This window comes from Misgurnus anguillicaudatus, chromosome 3, assembly GCF_027580225.2.
Source record: "Misgurnus anguillicaudatus chromosome 3, ASM2758022v2, whole genome shotgun sequence".
NCBI lineage: Eukaryota > Metazoa > Chordata > Actinopteri > Cypriniformes > Cobitidae > Misgurnus > Misgurnus anguillicaudatus.
Window position 1 is genome coordinate 12596910 of NC_073339.2, and position 14333 is coordinate 12611242.

At 37.8% G+C, this 14333-nt stretch overlaps 1 protein-coding gene across 2 annotated transcripts in view; it reads right to left on the reverse strand.

The window, feature by feature from the left end:
- prr36a (proline rich 36a) overlaps window positions 1–11891 on the reverse strand; it is a 30137-nt gene extending 18246 nt beyond the window's left edge. The window contains exon 1 of one of the 2 annotated variants that reach the window (XM_073861436.1): window positions 11539–11885. The gene's annotated coding sequence lies outside the window, so the exon portion shown is untranslated. Of the gene's footprint in view, window positions 1–11538 lie in introns of both variants that reach the window. The other variant, XM_055204706.2, reaches the window with a different exon arrangement.
- Between the last annotated feature and the right edge of the window lie 2442 nt (window positions 11892–14333).

Genomic DNA, 14333 nt, shown 5'->3' on the forward strand with positions numbered 1-14333 from the left:
TATCAACATACTCCTCCTCTTATTTTACTGCCTCCACATTACAGTCGACTATTTCATTCCCATGTATAAGACCGTTCTTGTAGCATTAGTAAAATGTTGTCATGACGATGTCCGCAGAGTCATTTATTATGCTGTGTGTAATGCATGAACCTTCAGAACTCCACCCGAACAAAGATGATGATATAACAAGATTGAGGACTGCTATAGAGGGACAATGCAACGCTTAATATGGCCACACCGGTAAAAGAAGTCCCGCCTTCCAAAGAACCAGTTGTTAGGTTTGTTCATCTTCGGCTGCGGCTGGATGTAACCGATCGGCGAGATTGAAGTCGTGAAGTCGCACACGCTGTGGTTCCCGTAGTTTGCTGCATTTACGTCAGGCATGGCTGATCACATGGCGTTTGCTTGCTTTATCGCAGTAAACATGATTTGTAAGATGTAAACAACATAAAAAGTGAATTATACTGTTTTGAATGTGTATGAGCATGAGTGGAACTGAAGAGGCTTACAGCATCTGTTTTTACAAGAATAAAGTTCAACATAAGCATATATAAATACCAATGTAGTGGGGTCTACGTTTTTTATCCATTTTGTTTTGATGAACATGACACAATATAACATCGCGAGATTCGCGACTACATGAAAAGAGATTTAACTGTTATAAAAATACAGATTTGTGAGCATTCGTGGAACTGAGGGCGTGAAACTAAACACGAAACACGCGTGATTGTTGTCATGCGGTGAATCCGACCAATCGTGAATCAGCTATGTCTTCATCACAGCCCATACAGCTCCTCTTGGCGAACTGTGCTGCCTGACTCTGGCGGCTGATCTTGAATCGCTCTCGCGGTACGTTAAAGCCATATGACACAGTCACGTGCCTTCAGCGTCAGCTGAAGTCGGACAAAATTACTAACCGGCATGTACGGCTTCAAGTCAGCCGCCGATCGGTCTGTGCAGGGCCGCCCGCATTAAGTCGAACACACCAATAATTAAAGACTGATGATCTCTGGGGGAGGGACTATACGAAGTCCAGTGAGGCACTTGCCGAGTTGTGCAAATGCACAGTAGCTGATATGACCTTGAAAAAGGTATTTTTAGCACAATTTAAGCCTAAGAAACAAGTTTTTATAGAATTTACGTCAGGTTTAATTGTTGGTCAGTGATGCGTTGTCTAATGGTGATTTTAGCACGTGATTTAAGAGATATCTGTCTTGGACCATTTAAGTAAAAAGGACTTGAGTCTTGCATGACTTAAATAACTGTCCAGAGGCTTTGAAAACATGACCGCCTTTTAAATAAATAAATTTAAATAAAATTAGGCTGCCATTGGGGAAACAAATTTAATTTAAAATCCATTTTTGTAAAATAAATATTCAAGTCTTGATAAATTGGTTTGTTAAGTACAGTCCTTGTGCTGACATTTTCCATTCAAATAAAATTGGGAGAGACATATGTCCTCTATTAACTTAAAGGGGACATTTCTCAAGACTTTTTAAGATGTCATATAAATCTCTGGTGTCCCCAGAGTACATATGTCAAGTTTTAGCTCCAAATACCATAAAGATAAGTTATTATAACATGTTAAAATTGCCATTTCGTAGGTATCAGCAAAAATGTCCAGTTTTTGGGTGTGTCCTGTTAAAGGCAAATGAGTTGATCTCTGCACTAAATAGCTGTGCTGTGGTTGGATCGTGCAGATTAAGAGGCGGTTTTATCCCCTTCTGACATCACAAGAGGAGCCAAATTTCAAGGACCTATTTTTTCACATGCTTGCAGAGAATGGTTTACCAAAACTAAGTAACTGGGTTGATCTTTTTCACATTTTCTCGGTTGATAGAAGCGCTGGGGACCCACTTAAACATGGAAAAAGTCACAACAAGAACCGAACTTAACACAGAAAGCTTCAGATTAATACAACAAGACAGCATCAGACTGTGGCTACAATTTACTATAATCATTGCATGCTTTGAAATAAGTCTTTAGGAATTTCGATTCAGTGTTTAACATCCACAAATGTGTTACCTCTGAAATCTCCATTAGTGTAATATAAAATAACTAACATTACTGCGTAAAGCAAGCTAGCATACCATTACATGCAGTGATAGTACAAAATGGACCATGTCGTGTGGTGCTAGAAAATCTCAATTCCCATATTTTTTAAAGAAATTTGCAGCATGTTTACGAGCATACTACACTCCTTAAAATGGACATATGACAGGAAATCACAACACCCATAACTGTGTGAGTGAAAGCCACTCGTGTGAAATATGCTCCCCACAGGAAGGGGAAATTCTTGAATGCATTCGCTGGAACTTCACGCTAATAAAAACCGTTTCCAGGGAATGTGTTTTGCTTTTCTCTGTGAAACTTTGCAACACTATATGACTTTTAAAAGAAATCCAAAGTGACTTACAATGCATTTCATCTAATTGGTGTTTTCTGTGGGATTGAATCAAAGACTTTTGCTAACACAACGTCTACAAATTGTACAGTACTACAGGAACAGTGTGCGTCATATGATTTAGGCCTAATGTTAGTAATTAGAGATGTTCCGATCAGCATTTATGGGGCCGATCACCGATTACCAAGCTCATGATCTGCCGATTAGTGCCGATCACATAATGGCAGTGGAATGGGAATCTTTTATCTATAATCTAGCAGAGTTTGCACCATTTGTAGAAATGAAACTAACTATAAATTAGGTATATTATTGTTTTAATAGAGAATCAAAAAAAGAACAACAAATATTTCTTCTTGCAAAGAGAAATGTTATATGCCTTTAAAAAGGTTTATGTCTGTTAAAAGTAATTAAAATAAAACACTTCACAGTCTTTAACTGTATGAATTAAGTATACACGCATTCGTATGAAGTACAACAGTTCTTCACTGATGAGCAGAGAGTGATTTTATTGAGAAATTAATTAGGATACTGTAGCTTTAAGACATGGGAGAGATCGTTCTCTTCACGTGCACTGATGACCGGCTGGTGTGTATGCGTGCGGCGGGTGTCTGCAAACAAGAGCAGCTGTGAGGAAAATGGAAGTTTAAACCGTCAAAACTTTAAAACGAATGCAAGTAATTAACTTTTGGCATGAGGATGCAACTGTCCGCGATAGATGTGTGTTGTATACGTTGTTTGATAGGGATGTGAAGACGCATCGCGCTGAGGACCGGAGCGCGTCCTCATAGAAAATACACATATCTCTGTAAAGGCAGAGAGAGATCCAAATCTGCACGTCACACAGGAGCAACGGGTGTAAAATGGTCTCTAATTGCAGCCGCATCAGGAAAGCTATGATGACAAAAGTAAACAGAAAGATCGGCTCATGAGATCGGCAAATTTAGCAAGTGCAGATCGCGTCATTTAATGCCGTTTAGTAATACTGCCAATTTGTTTGTACCAAAGATTTCACAATAACAACTAGGGGTGTGACGAGACACTTAATCCATGAGACGAGACGAGACACGAGATTGGGTTCACGAGAACGAGATGAGACGATATTTTTACATTTTTTAAGAAACCCTCAATGATAAAATAAATGAATAAGAAACTGAAATCACGTTATTTTTTAAATGTTTTAACTAATCAAGGACTGGCTCTAACAATTATTTTGCTAACTGATAATGAAATAATTAGTTATTTTTGGATAATAAAAATAGACCCAAGTGAGCAGTAGCCTTTAAAACTACATAATAATGAAGATGCAATAATAATTGGTTCAAATAAAGTATTAAAACCAAGTTACATTAAACAACATTACATACACATTGCATTTGTGGCCTATAAATAAAAAGCACTATGTATGTATTATAACAACTGCCTGTAGGGGGGCAATAGTGGACTCGTCTCGCAGACGCTATCTTCACTTTCACTTTAGACGGAGAGAAACGCTTATTTTTAGCCAAACAATGTTTAAATCCATGTTAATATTTAATATATCTCTATTTCTTTACACTAGAAATTATACAGCTACTGTCATTTTTTGAGCAAGAACATAAATCATGTAAACTCTGTGTGAGGGTTTAATCTGCTGAGACATCACATCTGACACTGATCAAACAACGCGTCTCAGACTTCACACAAGTTCCCAAAGAACATTATTGGAAACCCAAACAAAAACGCAAACGCAGTAAAAGACAGAATATAATGCATGCACTGTAAAAGGGTCAAACAGAAAGCTGCATCCTCCGGAGGTCGCATATGCAGGCTGCATACGTCATCAAGGTTTATTTCAGATCATTAACTGAGCATTAGATTCGCAAGTCGTGAGCATATTACAACAATTTGCGATTAACTAAATAATTAGTACACTTTATAATTGTTAATAGTCTCTAATAAGTCTTTATGAAGTAAATGCAGTTTTAAAATGCGACCTCCGAAGGATGAAGTCTTTTATTTGAGAAACGGCCAGCATTTCACCTCCACAAGAAATCTCGCACGAGATCTCGTCACACCCCTAATAACAACTAAAAAAAAACACTGTGCGTAGCTAGGGATGGGTTTTGTTGGGGATTTTACGATACCGGTGCCAAATTGATACTTCAACAAATTTTTAAGAGAAGAGTCACAAAATGGTGGTGGATGAAAGAACAGTTTTTTATTGAAAAAAAAAGGATTAACTGTGGAAGCAGTTTGTGCAGTCTAGACAGTGCTGGTGTCGTGGTGGCGAAGGTCACATTTGTATGAACCTACATAAAACCCAAAGATAGCCCCGTGTCATTTTGTCCTAATTTGCTTAAAGATTTGCCTACAGTGCCATCACATTTTAAAAGGTTATCTTATAAATCACTTACCCTGTGTCGTTCTAAACCACCAAATCCTTTGATTGTTTTCAGAACACATTTTTAGATATTTTTGATGAAAATCAGGAGGACACCGCCTAAAAGGACCATAATCCATCAGTAGTTCAATACAACATTATAAACACTTTTGTGTGCAGAAAACTAACGATTTGTTACAATTTGTTAACAATTTGTTCTCCTCCATGGTCACTCAGTGCACGTACACGAGCTGACTACGGCGGATGCTGCTGATGTGACCAAATGACGTTTTTGCCAATATTTTTCACATTTTAATTTAAGCAATTATGCAAACAAACCATTGTAAACAATACATAAACAGCCCGTATAAATGCACAAAAATCAGTGTTCTGAAGACAATCAAATGACTTGGTGGTTTAGAACCACATGGGGGTAAGTGATTTATGATAAAGTGTTAGTTTACCCCAAAACTACAATTATAAAACGGCTCGTTCTGGTTCTTCATTCTGATTGGTTGAAATTGGTTCTAAGCCGTGATAAAATACCCCGGTAAACCCACGGTTCAGACCGCATCACAAGTATCACTGCGCCACTGTTGCTGTGTACTGATTTATGAAAATAAACACCAGTCTTTAATCATTTTTTTATTTTTCTACCTTTGCACAATTATGGCGATATCCAGATAAATGTCAATAAATAAAACATTTCGTCAATAAAGAGAAAACGTTCTCTGAAGTTTTTTTTTGTCTTATTGATATTTCTGTATAAGATTTTTGATGTGCCGTAGAGTTAGATTAGGTTATCTTTGTGGCTGTTCAAACACATTCAACCACATGAATGCCTATAAGTTGTCAAGCTCAAAACATTTCACACCCCATTTAAACCTGTATTTAGATTGAACAAAACGCATCGTATTACCAGGTGTAAACAGGGCCTTAATACAAGGTGTAAATGTGCTCTAAGTTGAGATATATTTGCCTCCTAAAGCAGGGTTCGGTTCTTATCTTGAGCTAAAGTCATCAGTCACTATTAACATTGTGTTGTGTATTGCTTAATGGTAACTGGACAGGTGTAGGGGAGGGGTAGTGGGTCAGTATTGTGTGTGTGTGGGGCAGAGATAAAGTGTGAAACAGCACTGGGAGTGTGAAATGGTAGTAACGATGCAGATAATCAGGAAGAAACCCGACAGCCCTGCTGGACCAAACGACCCTTGTCCCTCTCGGCCAACAGGATTAGCTTCAGACAAGCAAATGTATGTGCTGTGCAAATATAGGGTGTGAATGGGGCTTAATGACCCAGCGGGGTTTAATTTTGGCATGAGCAGTGTTAGGATTAAGCAAGGAGATTGTCCCATTGTGTTTCATGTATCATGCTGACGATGGTTGGGCAGAGCTAGAAAAGAGCTCCCAAAACAGCATCAGACACATTAGGCACCATTTGCACCTAGTATTATGCATCTCAAGGTAGGTGAATGACAAGTAATCAGGTGAGCCAAACCAGTGACAGAAACATGCCTAGTGGTGTTCAGATTTATATGGGTGATGCTTCAATTCATTGCTTAAAAGCTTGTTTAGTGCAATAGTTGACTGACAGTGAAGTCAACTGATGACAAATCACAATACATTAGCATTGACACTATGCTGGGTGATTCTCGCGAAATTAGAAACTTATGAGGTGTCATGAAACATTTTGATAAAGTAAATGCTATCAAAATAAGAAGCATACAGTTACAAACATCTCTTCATGTACTATTTTGCATATGATTTCAAACGACATTGTACAAACCAATTTTGTTGTTTTTTCCACATTTAAGGGGAACATTTTCATTACCGCAACGTGTCCATGACTGGATTTGGGTTCTTTGACATGGAAAATGTATAATTAAAAAATATAAAATATAAAAAGCTTCAGTGCATGTTATACTATAAACATTTACAGTAAAGAAACAGGTGGTATTTGGTGATTATTGGTAAATGTAGAGACAATAATAAGGAATATAAATGTGTCCAATACCAATTTTCTCATCCTCCACAACAATTTTCAATCATTGTTTAAGCCCTCAAAGAACTAACATTTTCAAAAAAAAAAAAAGTTGATGAAAAAATGAGTTTGTAAATGCATATATTTGATGTAATATCATGTTGCGGTAATGATAATTTTTGTTAATCATAATATAAAAAATTTAAATAATTCTATAGGAAATATTTTTTAAATCCTCTAAAAATAATGGTATCTTACATGTGCAAAAAATTGGCTTCAAGGGCTTTTTAAAAATTCTGACGCTGGACACCTTCTAAATCTGGATTTCATGAGAATCATCCAATTGCTTGTGAGTGAACCCATCACATTTATTTATATGCATGTGGCATATAATTAATTTTGGCAAAATAAAGTTATTTTGGGTATGTGTGTTCCTTGGGTATCGAACCCATGACATTGGCGCTGCTAACGCAATGCTCTACCCAATAAGCTAAAGGAACTCAAGATATTGTAGCTACAAAAATTCACCTCAATCTCAATCAGATTATCTAAAACATATAACAGTTGTAAACAAGGCTGAAAAGACAGAAGACAAAAGAAACTGTGAGGGAAACTGTTAAAGAAAAGCTTAAATTCACAAGACTAAAAGGAGAAGAACAAAGAAGTGATGGCTGCACCCATCTAACGTGATCAAGATAGACAATAACATAAAAAGAGTCACAAAAGATATTACGGAGTGAGAGATTGGAAAGGAAAATGAGTGGGAGAACAGATGGCGAGTGAGGGCGTGCTAGTTTGGGTATAGTTTGCATACTGGAAACAGCAGGATGCCGTGATGGATAGGGACAGTGCCCAAGAGGATTAAAACAGTAGTTGTCTGCTCCGCTTAAACGCACAGATCTGACAAGATATCCACTGCTGGTTTGCTGACAGTTGAGACATCTTAGGTCAATGCTAATGTTGTTACTCGGGATGGACAGGATTTTACATTACTGTTACTGGAATCTGGATACATGAAAGCCAGTGCATGGGAATGGACTGGTGGACAAGCTAACTAATTTGATGATAAACATGGTTTATTTTATTAATCTACTGCAAAAAATCATGTCTGACTCCACGCTAGGCGTCAACTTGTCCATCCCAACCACCTCAGTACGAGGTCATGTCTTCAGCAGGAACCCTGGGACACCCTGCTGTTTAAATGGTACAATAGGCAACTGCTAAACTGGCCAGAACATCAGCGGTATAAACACAAATCCTTAATATTCAAAAACAAACAGTTTTCCACTAGTTTCTACATTCACAGACTGCAGGATGTCCGTATATGGATGACATAAAACTGCTGTGTGCAAATATGACAAGAGAGAATGTAATGTCCTTGGTCAAATTTATAGACCACAGACCACAGTGGGCCTAAACACAATCACTGACAAAACCTGTAATGGCTTCCAGCACAGACATCCTCAGCAAATGATGAAATCATTAGATCACAGGATGCAATAGAAAGTGCAATGCTATCTGCAAAATTATACTAACTAAAACTGAGTATAACCATCAATCTGTCGATTGTGGCGAAGCTGGTTTGAAACAGCATGATAACATAAGATTTTCTGTGTGTATGGAATAGTCTACCAAGACAAAGACTTGACAATATGTGCGTTTGACAAAACCGCTTTTATAATAATAATTTAATTGGATTGCCGGAAGGTAGACCGCACTACACGAAAACCAATTAAAAATGCACTGTAAACAGCTGCTGTACTCAACTCTCACTGACCAGAGTACAGTCACACATTTAAAGAGAAAGACACCAGTATTAATAAGTCATAAGACAATAAAAAGCCTCTGTAAAAACAATGCATCCGTATTAACATTCGAGAATCAACCGGAATTGTGTTTTTGGTTTGTTACTTTAGGTTAATCAGTATTTCGGAGGAGAAGACATCAGACAAACATCTGGGATTACAATATTTATGACAACTCCAAAGCACTATAAGGCCCTGTTTACACCTGGAAATAAGATGTGATCCGATTGACTAAAACGCAAGTGGACGAAGCTAAATACAACAATACAACAAACAGCGGACATATGGCTGCATGCTTTCATTTCTTCGCCGCTCTAAGTTAACAGTGGTTGCGTCACGCGTGTGGTAACTTCCTAGTGTTTGCATTCAGAGCAGCGAAGAAGAAATGAGTTTCGCTTTGCAGCGTTAGCTATAACGGGCATAACTAGGTTTATTAAGAAAATGGTATCGGATCGGTATATGGGTTCAAGTACTTGCCGATTCCGATGCCAGATTTTTTTGTGGTATCGGCCGCATTTCCGATACTGGTATCGGAACAACTTTATTTTCCATATCGGTCGATATCGATAATTATAATGATAAATGACAAATCTTTATTCCTGTCAAATTTAAAGGCAGATTTTAGCTGCTTAATGAAAGTTGTAAAAACCAGACAGTTAATTATGTTTTTAAACTATTTTTTAATCAGAACATGAGAAATACAAAAATGTAGTTTTACTGTATTAATAAATGTAAATGTTTGTTATGAAATTAACATTTCTGACACAGAAAGCAGCAGGCTACTGTCACTTTAAGACCCAAGACAGACTGTGAATGTCCTGTAAATATACTTTTAAAGCTGTGCGGACGTGTGCGCGCAAAAGGCGGACGCTGAAAGAAAAACAGTATACTGTACCTATTTTGTCTGCCGTGTTCCGAGCTTTGACAAACTTGTTTGCGCGTCCAACATTACACAAAAGGAAAATGTTTCCGCGCATTTGTGATTCTGTTCGCGTTATCCACTTTACGGAAATCTTAGGGCCCCAAATTAATAACTTGCCTCATCTTACTCCACTCCTTCAAGTCTAACTGACACTGTGATTGTAAACAAAGACCACGTGCAGCATCCGGAAGTGCGTAAACATTATCGATCACTTATCGAACTGTCATTATCGTTTTATCGGGTACTTTTATATTTATAAAATTATCGTTATCGAATTATCGCCCAGCCCTAAGTGTGCGTCAACTTAAACCTGTTATTTCTCACGTTCGTGTTTTAACGAAAGCAGAGGGACTCGCCCATAAACCATCCCCTTGAAGTAATCAGGACATAAGCAGACAAAAGAGACAGATTAAAACATCAGGTGTGAACAAACAGGCGTCTTCTGTCCTCTTGTTTTCCAATTGGCCGAAACGCATCTTAATACCAGGTGTAAATGTGCTCTAAGACACAATGGGCTTAATGTCATTCACATAAAACATTACGTGGTTCGGGCAAGGGCGTTTCAAATTACTGTGGAAAGAATACGATCTCCTGTAAATTATTAAACCAACCATAAATTAGATAAATGCAAGCAATTTGTGACATTAAGATTCATCCACAAAAAGGCTGGGGCCCGCAGGGGGACTACCAAGGGGGCCTCCATATGACCTAAAATAACTTAAAATAAAACAAAATAATCATTAATAAATAAGCCAAAACATCTCTCTAGTTACCACAAGATCTAAAATATTATATCAGTTAGAAATTGTGATGGGGGTTAAGTCAAAAAGGTCCAATGATGCAGCAGGGGGCCCATAAATAAACTCAAAAGGTGTTCTATGTGTAATAGTAAATCCAAAGCTTAAATTATGTATGCCTGCTAAAAAAATAACAATTAAGCCGATTGTAGGTTAGCATTATTTCAACTTTAGGGTGTACTTCTATCCAATAATTAAGGTCACGGGGGTTCGGATGACAAAGCAGTTTGGTAACCCCTGTCCCCTGCCCCAGTGCATGAGTTCCCCAAAAGAGGCACAAATATCCGAGCCATTGGCACTAAAAAGCACAGGGCGGTAATGAACTTCCCGCGTCAGGCACGTGTGTGCGTCACCTACAAGCACTGTAAACAGAGGCAGGGTGTGATGTAGAAACGCTGTTATCTGCAGACCTACGGGTGCTATAAGGACGGGTTGATAACGTGACTTTAACGCGATGGAAACGATAATTTCAAGTCAAAACAAGGCAGTGTTTGTAAAAAACGTCAAGACGACACGCAAGCTCCGATAAGCACCACATGCATCCCACATCCATATATCAGTAGTCCACTTAAACTACAAGTAAAGACGGGCGATGCGTCAGAATAAGCAACTATTTGCATCAGCTGCATGTTTGTTTTGTGCGGCGATTTTTTTAACGCCCAACGTGTTTTTCTTAACAAAACCATGATTTAAATTCCTCAACATTGGTGCAGTATTTTAAGCTTCAAATTAAATTAATTCAGCTTACTTTATAAGATAAAAGCGTACAGCATTCGTTGCAAGGTAATGCGTGAAATCTGAATAATCGTGTTTACAGTTTGGATTATTAGGATTTGGCAATTGCATCAACGAGAAACATTGTTTTAAGACGCAAAACCCGATTACTTCAGTGTTAAGATTTAACTGTACCCTCCACATAAGCAATTATACTGAATACTGTAGGCTCAATGACTTATATTAGCAAGCATTAAAACGAGAACAGGCCGCCGTTCATTTCATGGCATGTTGAAGACAAATCGATGCATCCATTTAAAACGCCGCCCAGCCCCAAACATGCGAGATCTGAACGAAGCCATCATGAATTTACGATACAATTAAAAAAGAAACCATAGCATAACCTGTTTTAAATCAAAGTTGGTCCCAGAGAAAGTGTCAGATTTTAACAAAGGGCTAAACTGATATTTTGCGTCAGGCAAACACGTTGAAATCCAGAGTAAACGCGCTTCATTCTTAACAAAAAAACGCTCAAATTAAATTGTTAGTCGTTTACCTTAAGATAAAAACAGCACTGAACCTCTGCTCCGATGTAACAATCCGTCCTGACAGGAAAAGCGGACCGTCCACGAATTTACACCGGCTGCAAGGTGACACGAGAGACGTGGGATTCCTTTAACAAGCAGCTTTCCCTGTGGTTCATCCAATGGGATAGGCAGGTAGCCGCCTAAATTCAACAAATCCACTGTCTCTACCGTCACCGCTCGCTCAGAGGTGCTCACAACAATCTGAAGGAAGTTGAACTGAATCCTAACGCCGAACCGAAAAAAGGATCAAGCTACCAAAGAGCCCATCAGACTCCCGGTTTTCGTCCAATGAGGTCAACGGCCGAAATACGCTTCAAAGGGCGATGATGTCACTAAACAAACCATCGCCCCGCCCTTCTGCCGCTCACTGCTGTGCATCCAACATGCTGTATCATTCATTATAATCATGAAGAGGAGATTATGTTTGAAAGATCTGCATGTGTTGGAGCTATAGGTGTAGAAATTATAGTGAAAATACAACGTTGGTTTTTATTTACATAAATATATTATAAAGTATTAAAGAGTTTAAAACAAGGGTTTTCAAACTTTTTATTTTGCGACCCACTCAAATAAATAATCTATCTCACAAACATATTTTTTAAAAGGAATTAATAGAAAATACAATTTTCTTTTTTGTAACTGGGTAGTGTTTATTTTCCCGAGTCATTTTATTGAGGAAATTCAAGTTTAATTGCAATTTAAAAATAACTTATGGTCTATCATATTAAAATCATTGTCATTGCTAGTCATTAATTTGACTAAACTGTTTTTTTGTGTCATTCACTGCAACAGCCAAGTGACTTTGCATGACCCAAAAGTGGGTTCCGACCCACAGTTTGAAAACTCCTGGTTTAAAACACAAAATAATTCACTTACCATTGCATCCCATTCCAGAAGTCTTTGACCATATGAAGTACACAATGAAGTCCACACAAATATAAACAAAACATACTTTATTGACAATGGTAGTCTTAAAGGGTCATATCATGAATATCTGACTTTTTCCAGGGACATTTAATCGGTAGAAACATTCATCTTTATTGAAAGTGGGTCATATTTGTAGTAGAAATGTAACATAAATTTAGAATGTTGTGCCTATTTGACCGAGAAAAGACAGAACGTGACTTTAGGGCACATTTGTATGGAAAACTACAACTCCCACAATGCACCACTGATAGTTTTTTCGTCTGTGTTCGTTTATTTTCGTAAGTCCCACCCACTGATCTGTAATAGGTCTGTTGCGTGAGTGGGTCCCACCCATATGACGATTTTTACATCACTGAAAGAAGGAAGTGCAACACTGAAATCTGTATTTCTCCCGTCTCAGGGGAAACTAAGGGAATGATGCACGACCATTCAAAAACATGACTGGGGTTCTAACGATACAAAGCTTAATGCAAATGGGTGAAGTGTCCCTTTAAGTGCTATAATTGGGTCCCCAGTGCTTCTATCAACCTAGAAAACGTGAAAAAGAACAACCAAGTAACTTTGTATTGTTAAACGATTCTCTGCAAGCCTTTGAAAAATTAGGTCAGATTTTGCCTGTTTTGTGACGTAGGTAGCAAGTCCAATTAAATAATACCGCCTCTTAATCTGTACTATCCAACCACGGCACTGCCATTTAGTGCAGAGAGAAAAAAAGAAAGAAAAATGTATAATTGACAGCACAAATGAGTTTCAGTTTCAACAATCCACCATCATTGCAATCAGTGTTTGCATTTTATCAGCTCATTTGCATTTTAGAGGACACACCCCTGCATATTTTTGCTTGCACCTACAAAGTGACAGTTTTAACATGCTATAATAAATTATCTGTGGGGTAATTTGAGCTTAAACTTTACATACGCACTCTGGGGACACCAAAGACTTATTTGACATCTTTAAAAAAATCATAATATGACCTCTTTAAAAACATTATAGGTCACATTATTTGTATCACCCACATATGTATTCTAAGAGATCAAGAAAAACATCAGGGAGTGACCTGTTAATCTGCTTCTTGTATACAAAAAGACGATTTCTCGCAGCAGCATTCAGACAAATCGGTCAAACAAATAGAGCAGGGATCATTTTGTTAAACAAAGAGTCAATGATGGATCAACAACCCAGACTTCTCGATTTGTGTGCACATACAGTGCATAAAAGATACGAAAATAACATTGGTTGCAGTGTCTCCAAGAAGCTTCATAAAAGTAGACACAGAGTGCACTCTCATTCCTCTCATTAGAAGTCTGGTCAGTATCATATGACTAAGTGATTTTCACAGGCCCGCAGCTGCTTGTATTGTTCTTTTATACTACACTGCTTTTCTTGTCTACACCCACAGTATATGGCTCTTGTTAAAGGGATAGTTCACCCAAAAATAAAAATTCGTCACAATTTTCTCAGCCTTGTGTTGTTTCAAACCTGTTTAAATTTCTTTGTTCTATGAACACGATGAGAGATATTTTGAGGAAGGTTGTAACCAAACCGATCAGAGACCCCATTGACTTCCATAGTAGGAATAAAGAATACTATGGAAGTCAATGGTGCCTCTGATCGGTTTCCTTACAAACATTACTCAAAATATTTTTCTTAATCTTAATATTGTGCATGGTGGTTTTAATGCTTCGAACATGAATGAATAAGAAATTCAGCATGCACAATTCTCATCCCCTATGAGATCATACTTTAACACAATTAAATCTGTGGTTAAAAAAAATCAAAAGATCGTTCTACAATTCATGTTTAGCTGCTGTAGTTTGTATATTATCACAATGGGCTC